Genomic DNA, 12,787 nt, shown 5'->3' with positions numbered 1-12,787 from the left:
TGCAGAAGGTACATTTGAGGAGAATGAGACTAGTTTGAAATCTACTGAGGTAACAATACATGACATCTACAGTGTGGAAGATGAAGATGTAACTGATTAAAAACAATTTTTAATTGGAAGGATCTAAAGGTGAGGCCCAGACCTGAGGGGGAGGGAAGAGTCTAGGTTGACACTCAGGTTTATGACATGTACACAACACAGATACCTCATAATTGAGTTTTCTAAGTTCTAAAGGAGTCAATAATGCTAAATGAGGGAGAGCATACAAAGAAAATGAAAACAGAGGGAAAGTTGTGGCAATGTAGAAGTCATTGGTAGCATTCCAGAGCAGAGACGTGCAGAAAGGTCTCAAGCTACCAACAGTAAATGAATATTGGTGGCTGTCAATAGCTGTTTCTTTCTTCACCTCTGGTCCCACCTTGCCTGCATGACAGGATTCTGACAGACTTGTGTGAACACACAGTCCATAGGAGCAAGCTCTGTCCACACTCTTCATAGAAAACTTCCCCTGGTCATTGCTCAGACTAAGAGTACATACACTAACAGCACAGGATATTTTAGGAAATAGCTCAAGAAGTGCAGGAGCACCTTTCTTTCTGGAAAAAGCTGTCAAGCAGACTTGGGAGTCAAATGGACAGTGAATTCCAGTCCTGGGTTCCCAGATAAGAGGATGTCGTGGGCTCTACCTGATTCATCCCCATAGCCTTAGAGATTCCTTGACTGGTGGTAAGAAGCACAGCTGGAGGAGGACCAAAGCATGATGGTCTAGGTTAGACAGCAGGTTGGAAGGATGGAAGGAGCTCCAGAACTTACATCCTGTCATCTTGAAGCCTCAGAGAAATAAACTAAGAAATCCCCCTGTCCTGAAGTCCTGAGCTAGTCTCTTATTCCTCATTCACTCTAAGTGATCACAAGCCCATCCCACTGTAGGTACCAATCATCCCGGCCAGGAGAAACATAGTTGACCATTTGACTTAACCTGGATGCACCCTATACCCTGGTATGAACCCCATGGTAGAAGCTAGGTGGGATAAGGTGAAAGGATGCTGACGGGCAATGACTTTTATGTGTGCTCTACATCTGGACATGAATACAGGGTGCTGTGGGGAGGAAAGCAAAAAGGAATAGGAATATATGAAGCAGCACACAGAAGTCTGTCCACGAAAGACAGGAAAAATGTAATTAGTGCAAAGAGGAGGGGCAAAGACTGATGATAGCTTTGCCGATAGGGTAAATCTGTGCCTGTTTAAATGCAGAGGAGAGCTTCAAACTGTAATGTACATATAATGTACATATAATGCTTATATATAATGTACATATATGTACACATAATGTAATGTACATAAAATGCAGATTTTGATTCAGCAGGTCTAGTGTGGGGTTTGAAATTGCATTTCAAGCCAGCTCTCATGTGATGTAGCTGGTTCATGGACCTCACCTTGAGAACCAAGGATGTAGAGAATTAGGCATCAGGAAAATGAAATTGAAGGATCTATAGAGAAAGAAGAGATGAGAATGAGATTCCGGGGAGTTGCTTCTCTTTCGTCCCCTATAATAAGCGATTTCACCAGCACAGAGGCACAAGGCAGTATCATGGAATAATTTGGGGACATTCCAGTGTCCTTTGAAGAACTGAAAAATATGGGACACCTGGGTGGCTCAGTCAGTCAAGCATCTGACTTTTGATTTCAGCTCAGGTCATGATCTCAGGGCCCTGGATTGAGTCCTGTGTCAGGCTCCGTGCTCAGCGGGGAATCTGCCTGAGATTCTCTCTCTCCCTTCCCTTCTGCTGCTCCCCCGACAAAAATAAATAAATAAATTTTTGCCAGGGGGAAGGGGAAGAATTGTAGAATATTCTGACCAGAGGCTCATCTAGTATGAGCATGAAGAAGTAATGTTGAGCCTCTGAACGTCCTGTCCTTCCTATGCTCATGCTCAATGAAAATATGGTTTCGCGTGTGTGTGTCTTCCCAAGGATGTGTGTGGGCGTGTGTGACCGCATGTGTGTATGTATGTGTTGGATTCTTTTGACAACCTAGCAGTTAACCACAGACTTTCAGTCACATTGTTAGTGCTTCCCTTTTGACTTCATGTTTAATCAGTCATATAAATAATGAAACTGAGTGAATTAGGGCTTCACAAAGTCTTCTTTCGACAATTCAGAGATCTGAAAACCATATAAATTTGCCAAGTAATGAGGTGTCAGTATCTTAGGGTGACAATACTAAAAAAGTACCTCGTTAAAATAAGGAAGTAATCATTAGTGAAAACTTATTTCTGCAATTTTTGAGCTGAAACAAAAATTATGTCACTTTTTTCCACATCTATTGACCTCAGCAATGACTTTTCTGAAACATTAAGTAGGGTATTGTCATGACAGATATTTTCAATAAAGCCTTTTAATTGAAGTTTCAAAAAAAATTTTTTAATAACAAATCTACCATCCCAGTGTCTCAATTAACTGTTGGGAAATAACCCATTTATGCAAGTAAGGAATGTGTATCTTAAGAATTTTACCTTGATATATTACTCTATGAAGAGTCATTAATTCTCTGGAAATAAAATTTTTCCCTTAGCATCTTGAGGACCAGCTAAAATTTGAAAAGAATTTTTTCCTCCTCATGGCCCTTTAGTCGATTTAATGCTCCTGTCACTGTCTTGGGCATAGGAAAGTAAAACAGAAATCATAGGAATAAGTCTCTGAAAACCTGGTTTTCTCAGCCCTGCAAATAACTATCTTTTTTCTCAATCTATATTAAGTCATTAAATTCCCCTCCTCCTATTTCTCTTACTTCCCATGTTAAGTCTTTCATTTCCTTTGTCTGGACTTCTTTTTGACTGGCTTTTTCCATGATTGCCTCTACCTCATCTTTCCATTTCATCTTATATGTCACTTTTTCAGGGAGAAGTTTTCTTAATCTACCCTCCATAAAGTATAACATTCTAATATTTTCTCTCACAGCATATGTACATATTTGTTTACTTGATTATTTTGTCTCCCCTTTAGAATGTCTCATACACAAGCTCAGGTAAATATTTTCCTTTGTTTTTGGTTATAGACCAGAACCAAGAAGTATACTGCATATGATTTACTTTTATATCTATTAATGATTATTAGAAGGAGAGAAGGAACATTCCATAAGCTCTCTTAAAGTAGGAATTTGTTCTTTCACTTCTTTCTATATACCATAACTGTGTAGCTGCATGCTTGACATAGAGTAGGTATGCAATAAATATTGGTTGAATGAATAAATACATGATCAAGAAAGTGTCTGCAAATGTGAATAATTTCACTCTCAGTTGCCACAAGAGACAGAACAAGAAGCAGAGACCAGAAAGTCATGTTATATAGCCTGTGTGGCAGGTATCCACCAACCACAAGTACCCTTTTGATTTTGGTTGATATTTGTGAGGCTTTTCCCTGGTCTTTCCAAACACACCCGACAGACGCTTTACCAAGAGTACTTGTCTAAAATACTGCAGGGAAAAAAAAATTATCTAATTTTCTCTAAGGTTTCTGTTTGTATCAACCTCTGTGTTCAAAAACCCTGTTGTGCTCATGGGGATCACCCTCCGGAAAAGTAGACAGATACCTAGAAAAACCATAGTCTTTCACCACACTTGAGTACTTTTTTACTGATCATGACCAGTGAGCACCTTCAGAGATTTTTGTGCTTCATGGCATGCAGTTCATTTTTTTTTAAAGATTTTATTTATTTATTTATTTGACAGATAGAGACCACAAGTAGGCAGAGAGGCAGGCAGAGAGAGAGAAAGGAGGAAGCAGGCTCCCTGCTGAACAGAGAGCCTGATGCAGGGCTCAATGTGGGGCTCGATGCAGGGCTTGATCCCAGGACCCTGGGATCATGACCTGAGCCGAAGGCAGAGGCTTTAACCCACTGAGCCACCCAGGTGCCCCAGTTCATTTTTTTCCCAATTTTCACTTAGAACCTGACTCACAAGTTCATTTGTCAGAATAAAAGATTCACACAGATGGCTTTTGTTTAAGAGTTAAGATTTAAGTCCAATTATTAGGGTCCATCTTGACTCTCCTGATTATACGTATGACTTTGAAAAAGGTGTTTAACCTTTTTAGGACTACTACCCACAACATGGACATAACAATGTTTAACTCATAGGGTTTTTGTTTTCACTCAAAAAAAAAAAAATTCATGGAAAGTTCTTTGCATAGTTATTAGTGATTAGTATATCCGAGTGCTAATGTTAAGAACACGATAGTTTAATATTAGTTGGATGTTAGCTATTATCATTATCAACTTGATATTTATTCTTTAGTTGTAGAAGGAAACTCTCAGATTTGAAAAAAGTAAAGGAGATTAAAAAAAGAAAACATTTGCCACTTACTTTATGGCCAATCAAAAGCTATGAATACCTTCATTACTCTTTCCTGATAACACAGGATGAGAGGGAGCAAAAGGCCTTTCTTCTCCACAATATACTAGAATTCCCCAGGAATGGGAAAAGTTTCTTCACAGTTGTACTAAAGCGACCCCAGTGATTTTTTTCTGGGTTTTTTTGAGTCATTCTGTTATATTTTATTCTATATATTTTGGCCTTTCAAATTCTGCCTCAAAGCTAGGTGTATTTACACTGTTAGATCACAATGCCAATGAAATAAACTGGAGTAAACGAGAATGGCAACACTCACAATGAAAAGAGATGAGTTTGTATTAAAAATAGCATTTTAACAATTCATCAGAAAAGCTATTGTCATGCCCATCTAACCCACTCACTCTGTGTGAATGTATGAGTATGCGAGTTTATGAGTATGTAGTTCATGAGTATGTGAATATACCAAATTAAGTACAATAGCCAAAACTGATAAAAGCATACTTTTTGTTAATACATTCCCCAAAATGTCTCAATTCCATCTTTACCTGAAAAAGTAATATAGTCAAACAATGCATTCATAAAGTTACTATCCAAAATACTCTATCTCTACACTGCCTTGAATATCTATTACTACATTACAGATTTGTTAGTTTACTTATTGTCCATCTCCCTTACTTGAATTTAAGCAAGGAATTTGTCCATCTAAGTCATAACTGTATCTCTAGCATGTAATAGTTGCTCAATAAATACCTGTGGAATTGAATGAATATCCCTTAAAATCTGTGAAATGTCAAGAAGTTATATATCTATATCTATATATAAAATATATATAGATATAAATAAAATTTATTAATTTATAATGCATTATTTGTTTCAGAGGTACAAGTCTGTGATTCATCAGTCTTACACAATTCACAGCACTCACCATTGCACATATCATCCCCAATGTCCATCAGTGAAATCTATTTAAAAGCATAGCTTTTATGAAAAAATCATTGGTTGAATTCAGTATAAGCAACAGTGTCATGCGGCATAAATATCAGTCTGGACATCTAGATTTTAGACTTTGTTCTGCCACTAAATGTGAGAATGTAGAGAGAAAGTATGGCTTTCATATATGTCAGATCACACAGATGACAAGAAAAGCCTTTTCTGTGCTGTATTTGATTCAGTTCACTAAAGATTATATCTTGCTGTCTATTAACAAACTTTGTTTTGGAGGATAGAGTTATGGGGGGATGGGAATGAGAAGAATAGTAGTAGGGAAATATCCAATATCTTTAAAAATTTTTACACCCAGGAAGTTAGTAGTGATTAGCAGAGAGGACAGGATAAGCACTGACATAATTTTGTTATTCTGGTCCTAATTATAAAAATATGAGTTTCCTCTTTTGATTCTCTGTTTTGCAAAATAAAACTGGTAAGAATTCAAAGCAGTATCTATTTAAAATTGTAGAAAATAGTAAAGTTGTTTATTATAAGTTATTTCAAATATTCAGTTATTAATTTATAATTTGAAGTATTGTTAATTTAGGTTTTATTGAAGTTTATGGAAACATAAAGGTAAACATAGTAAAATACAGACCTACTTCCTCCTCTTCATTATTCCATTGGTTCAGATTGCAATTTGTTTTAATAATGGGCTCCCTTCACTTGAAAAGTACAAGTTGCAGTTTTCTTATTTTTGTGTGTGTGGCTAAGAAAAATTTGTAGCCATCTTACTTCCATGATAGATATATGACATTATAGTAACTTTGTGAATAAGGGCTAATGAAGTATACTTAGTTATTTTCTGAATAACTGAAATCTTTAATATGATCTGAAGAAAAATAATGGAAATCAGGGTAATAGATAATTCTTTGAATTTTTAAAGCTTTAAAATTTTTATTATTGTTATTATTATTTTAAGCAGGTTCCACATCCTGCATGGAGCCCAACATGGGCCTCAGACTATGACCATGGGATCAAGACCTGAGCCAAGACCAAGAGTCACCCAACTGACTGAGCCATCCAGGCACCCAGGTCTTTTAAATTTTTTACACAGTATTCCACTGTTAAAATGACAATTGCAATGTATTTTAAAGCTTTGAAATAAAATTGTGGGGCGCCTGGGTGGCCCAGTGGGTTAAAGTCTCTGCCTTCGGCTCAGGTCATGATCCCAGGGTCCTGGGATTGAGCCCCGCATCGGGCTCTCTGCTCAGCCAGGAGCCTGCTTCCTCCTCTCTCTCTCTGTCTGCCTCTCTGCCTGCTTGAGATCTCTGTCTGTCAAATAAATAAATAAATAAATAATCTTGAAATAAAATTGTAATATGAAATTCTCAATTCAATGAAAAAGTATTAAACTTCATATTGGTTCCAACCCTGAATATATTCTGTTCTAGAACTAACTTAACAGCAATCTTATATTTGAACAGCAAATCTCTTTGCATTATATACAAAAGCTGGACTAGAGAGTACTATAAAAGCACCAAAGAATGGGAGATTTCTGAAAACCTTAAGAACCACAAAACACATAATAATTTAAAAGAACAGACAATTGGGGCACTTGGGTGACTCAGTCAGTTAACATCCAACTCTTGGTTTCAGCTCAGGTCATGAACTCAGGGCTATGAGATTGAGTCCTGTGATGGACTCCATGCTCAGCATAGAGTCTGCTTAAGTTTCTTTCTCCTTTTCCCTCTGTCCCTCCCCCACTGCATTCTCTCTCTCTCTCTGTCTCTCAAATAAAGAAATCTTAAAGAAAATTTGTGATTTCCAGTTAGTAGACTTTTTAGGTCCTATATGTTGCATCATAAAAACAATTCTAATAAACTTCAAAGCCTTAGGAAAAAAACTAGAAATGAGCTATGTATAGCAAAAAGTGAGTCATAGTTACAAATACAGAATGCGCCACTGAGATAAACAGTAACAAGAAGGTCAGGCCAGAAGTGTTCTCACTTAAAAATGGCTTATTTTATCCCGTTTTCTTGGGTAATATTATTTATTACTGGCCTTGAACATTTGTGTCTGAGGCAATACTGCACAGAGGAGTGTGGATGGACAGTGGAGCTCTGATTTCTAAATCAGACTGTTAATTTCTAGTGAAGAATCTGGGAAATTACTCCACTCCCACTGAGATCCATCTTCTACTTGATTCAAGGTTTGTTGAAAGGATTAAAGGAAAAACATCTGACATCGTCCTAGTACATAAGTGACATTTGATAAGTATTAGTTTCCCTTTTCCTTTCCTAAAAATGCAAACCAGTCCATGAAAAGCCAAGTGTTTTCTATGTGTATTGAATAAAAATTTGAACATTCTAAGCAAGAGTCATCTGACTTTGGCAGCCCGCCATGAGTTATCTTCAATCAGAGGGTCTGGATTTTTTTTTTTTTAATAACCAACTCAGGACTTTTTATAAAAATAATAATAATCCTTAATTTCCAGTTTAATGACTTATAGTCATGTATACCAAACCACTCCCTGCCCCACCTCCCCTGCCAAAATGGATAAAAACACTTTGTTCTATAATAGCAATGTAATGGGACATCGTAATACAATGTAACAGGTGGCTACCCTTGTGGTGAACATAGCATAATATATGAATCTAAATCACTAAGTTATATACCTGAAACTAATGTAACATTGTGTATCAACTATACTCAGATAAGAAAAACTACTTTGTTCAAATATATAAGTAATAGGTATGAAATACTGAAGAAATTCTCATAGTTGGCTTACTATGAGGAAGACATCATAGAAGTTTTAGACAGAAAATGAATTCTGGCTATAGTTTTGCATCATGTAAGTATACACTTCTGAAGTCATAATAACTTTAATGTGGCAGACACATTAAAAGTAAAGGCAGATGCCTGGGTGGCTCAGTTGGTTAAGCAGCTGCCTTCGGCTCAGGTCATGATCCCAGCGTCCTGGGATCGAGTCCCACATAGGGCTCCTTGGGAGCCTGCTTCTCCCTCTGCCTCTGCCTGCCATTCTGTCTGCCTGTGCTTGCTCTCTCCCCCTCTCTCTCTCTGATAAATAAATAAAAATCTTTAAAAAAAAAAAAAAGTAAAGGCAGAATTGTGAAGTCGATCCTTTCTTAAATTTCACCATGTGTTCTAAGAATTAGTGTATTAAAATTTTTTAATTTTTGTTTCGATTAGTTTAGAACTTACTTTCTCTTCTAAGTTTCCCCAATGTGTTGTTTGAAAGTTATCACCACAGACAGCAAATCTCAACATAGTAAAATGCTTCTCTCCCTCCGTTTTTCTTCACTTCTCTGTACCTACTACACTACAGGTTCTTGATAGTGCTTATTGTATAAATTAACAAATGAATGGATGATTTAAAATTCCAAAATTTTAAATGAAAATTTAAAAACTCTTAGTTGGTACATACTGATATCATAACTAAAGGAACCATAGTAGGACACTGCAGAACTGTGTCCTACTGTGCAAAAGTGGGGTAAGTACATTTGTGCTTCTGAGGAAAAGGATTAGATGTTGTAAGTAATATATCCAGAAAAAGGAAAATTACCTAAAATCACTATAAGGGGTAACAGATATTGAATTTGATCCAAATATTCTGCTACAGACTGAGAATACAAAGATGAGTACAGAATTCACTTTCAAGGAATTCATAACATGGAAGAAATTTGATTCATAAACAACCTAAAATAAATGTATATATAAAGCAGAAGTATAACTAAACTATATATATTTTATTTATATTATGTATGTTTATATATATGTTATCTATACCTCTATACCTTTCTCTATATATATTACATATATTTATATATTTTTATCTATACCTTTCCATCTATCTCTATCTAGAGAGAGATACAGAGATATCTATATCTATATCTATATCTATATCTATATCTATATCTATAAATAGCCATGCTCAAAAGCAATAATAATCAATGCTGCTGGGGATATAGGGTGTAGGCAGGACAGGGGAGCACTGAGATATGCCACTGAGGACAAAGTTTGTCAAAAAGATGAGCCAGATATTATGTCATACAAGTTGAGGCAGAGTATTCAGGCATCTAGTAGAGGATATGAAACAGCAGAGGCCACAAACAAAAGTGACCAGTTTAGGGAAAGGCAGGACGATCAATATTGTGAAGAGCTGGTGAGAAAGTGTGAGGGTGGGGAAGACTGAACAGAGAGGGCCTTGAGTACTATATGGAAGAATTTGGATTCTATATCATAGGCCAGTGGTTTTCAAGTTATAGAATAGAGTCCTCTCAGGCCTGCTGGAAGTAAAAGCTTCTTAGCTTTTATCTGTTTAGGCTTCTACTTAACATTTCCTTTATTTATTAAAAAAAATTTTTTTAAACCTCTGTTACAGGCAATGAGCTTGTAGAAGGTCATCTGTTTGTTCTTGAGAGTAATGAGAACAGATTTACATTTTAAGAAATCACTGACTAGATTTTCAGTGGGGGTGGAAGGAGCCTGAGGTTAGATCCTAAGAATAATGACATCACCAAAGCAAAAATCTGGGAGCCTATACCTAGAAGGCAGCAGGCATGACATGGAGCAGGTCACTGGAGCAGAACTCAATGGTCTTTGTAACTCTTCTCCACCTCCCTGGAGTAAATGACTGAACTCCTTATTAAGAGAAGGCAGATCAGGATTAGTCCCAGGTTTTAACTTAGATGTTTGCATATATAAAGAAAAGTAGTCTTTACCAATGATAAGGAATAAAAGAGGAGGATTAGGCTTGGATGCAAAAAATGTAAGTTGAAGCTGAAGTACTGTATTCCAGATAAATGAATATGTATATTCAAAGGTGGGACATAAAATTTGGGGGAAAGAAAAAATAAGATCTAGACTAAAGATACAGCTCTGAGAGCTGGTGGCTTAGGAATGTGTCTCCGTATAGAAGTATGTCGTACATCACTCCAGGAAGAGATAAGTACATGAAAGTTCCAAAAATAAAATGTGTTTTATTTTATTTAAGGGATAGGCAGAGGAAGAGAAATCTGTGAAAGAAACTAAGTAGGAAGGGAAGAACAAACTAGGAGACTGTCAAGCAAGGTAATAGCAGTTCCAAGGAAGAGTCTGCAGAAAGATGAAGAGAAAGACTGAGGAGAATCTATTGCTTTTGGTAATGTGCATCTCCTTAGGAAATTCAGCTAAAGCAGATCCACTGATGGAATGGCGAAAGCAGAAATGGTGCTACAGTTTGAGAAAGTTAGGAAATCATTGAATGGAAAGAAGGTACTGGGGTTTCATTTAGAGGGAACTTCAGGAGCAAATATACTGACTTGCGTGTGGAGTTTGTCGGAGGCTTCAAGAAAGTCAACATGGCTGTAGGACAAAACAAGTAAGTATATAATTTCTACTTACCTATGAGACCAGTACCATCTTATAGGGAAGAGGTACTGGTTGTTAGAACCACAGGATTTTTAAAGAAGATTGAGAAGCAGTTCAGGAGTAAAAAATACATTGATAGACTTACTTCAAGCTTGGTAACTGATTTATAACTCTGTCTATTCATCCTGGATTCATTTCCTTATGTTGCCATAATTGTAGAAAATTAGATCAAACTAATGAAAATGTCTAAAATAAAAATGCCACGCCATGGCTATAGCCAGGAGAGCTGGTGCCAGGAATTGACAAATCTCTGTGCCCTTCTGTCTTGAAAGTAGAAGAAACAATGAAGTGTTTAGAAGGCAGTAAAGCAGGACAAAGAGCATGTAAACAGCTGTCTCCTAACTAGGGAAAAGATCCATGAACACCATGACTGCTCGAGTACTAACAATGTACTAACAATTTCTTCCTTTTTTGTTTTTTTTTTTTGGAAGTTCAAGGCTAACATATTTAGTTAATTTGGTGAGGAAAGCAATGACCTACTTTCTACAACTATGCTCAGTGAGAGCACAAGTGAACCTTACTTTTCAAGGACTGTCCATTTTTTCCCCAAGAAGAAAAATGCTTATATAAAACACTTAGGGTTTTTTTGGGGGGGGGGGATAAGAAATATAGTTTAAGGATTTAGGTTTCTTTAATTTTGATGAAAATTCTTTGACCTTTATTTATGAATTAACGTGTTTCTAAATAGTTCTTAGAAGTTGAATTCTTCTAATTCTGTTTTAGTTAATAAATTGTAGCCTATCCTACCCCAAGTCCAAAGTTTTATGGCTGGTTTGTTGAGAGTTGACCAATACTGGTAGAGAAGATCAGTAAGTTCCTTGAAAGAAGATGGCTATATCCTCAGGGCTTCACAGACAGATGTCCCATACATTCTTAATGAACCAAATTAAGTCATATACAAAATAATATTGACCAAAATTTCACTTATTCCAGTGGTGATGTCATCTTAATTTAAAAAAAAAAAAAAGTGCTCCCCAGCACTTGCAAATTTAAGAACTCAATAGCTATGGATCTTAAAAAATAGGTTTTGTTGGATCCATTTGATTGATTGACAGTTATTATTTATTCAAAGAGGAATGGTTTAGCCCAGATATAAAGAAATCAATGCCCGTGAGTTTTGAGCCCCATACCAGGCATAAAGCTTACTTAAAAAACAGAACAAAACAAAACACAAAAAAACAAACACAAACACAAAACCAAAAAACAAATAAACAATGCTAAGAAAGCTGAGGAGATAACACGAAAGGAGGAAATGTGTGGCTGTGAGGGACTAGAGACTCTTGGGCCTAAAAGGAGCCTGGCAGCAGCTCCATCAATCCAGGAGATCGTGCTGCATAGGCATCTGTCCCAGATCGTGTGATTTTTTTAGATCTCAGAAATACATATTTTGAGGTTAAATCTCTTTACTTAAAAACATTAACTCACTTGGCTTAAAACACAATGTGTTTGACTACCTCTGCTCTAGGTAGATAATTGGCAATTAAGGCCTTCAGACATCAAATCTATTAAAAAGAGTGAATAACTAAAATGAATAATTATGTGTTCAGCCCATGCCACCTGAATTACAAGTAAACTTTCTCAGTAACAAGGGTATAAAAAAACACTGTGTACAGCTGTAGGAATTGTTATCAAATTCTCTTTTCTCTTTTCAGCTGCAGCAGCCTATAATGTTACCATAATCTAAAAGCTGAAGATCAAAATAATTAAGAAGAAATAACACTTAGAGACATTTGCATAATTCATCATTGCAGCTGAGACTGAAAGACACATTGTCCTATAGTACGAATAGGTTATAATTTACAACACATAATGAAAATTCAGTTAAAATATACTTAAGTGAAAAGATTTAAAATGCAATTTCTTCCATTATTAGAAACATCCACAAAACAGTTCATTTCTCTTAACCTAAATGAACAAGTTGCTAACTTTTACATGTATTTTATGGAATAACATTGTTTGATTGGGAGAGGTCATTTTGTGCAATTCACCCATGGCCTATTTATTCCAAATGGCTGGGTTGTAGGTATTATTATTGTTCCATCACATGAAAAAGGCCTCAGGGCCCATTCCTCCG

General features: G+C 36.3%; 1 protein-coding gene across 2 annotated transcripts in view; it reads right to left on the bottom strand.

Annotated features, from left to right (window-relative positions):
* Positions 1-11,001, bottom strand: part of MACC1 (MET transcriptional regulator MACC1) — a 93,143-nt gene extending 82,142 nt beyond the window's left edge. The window contains exon 1 of one of the 2 annotated variants that reach the window (XM_032304034.1): positions 10,799-11,001. The gene's annotated coding sequence lies outside the window, so the exon portion shown is untranslated. The other variant, XM_032304036.1, reaches the window with a different exon arrangement.
* Between the last annotated feature and the right edge of the window lie 1,786 nt (positions 11,002-12,787).

The sequence above is a fragment of the Mustela erminea genome, chromosome 11, assembly GCF_009829155.1.
Source record: "Mustela erminea isolate mMusErm1 chromosome 11, mMusErm1.Pri, whole genome shotgun sequence".
Classification (NCBI taxonomy): domain Eukaryota; kingdom Metazoa; phylum Chordata; class Mammalia; order Carnivora; family Mustelidae; genus Mustela; species Mustela erminea.
This window is presented reverse-complemented; position numbering and strand designations above follow the sequence as displayed.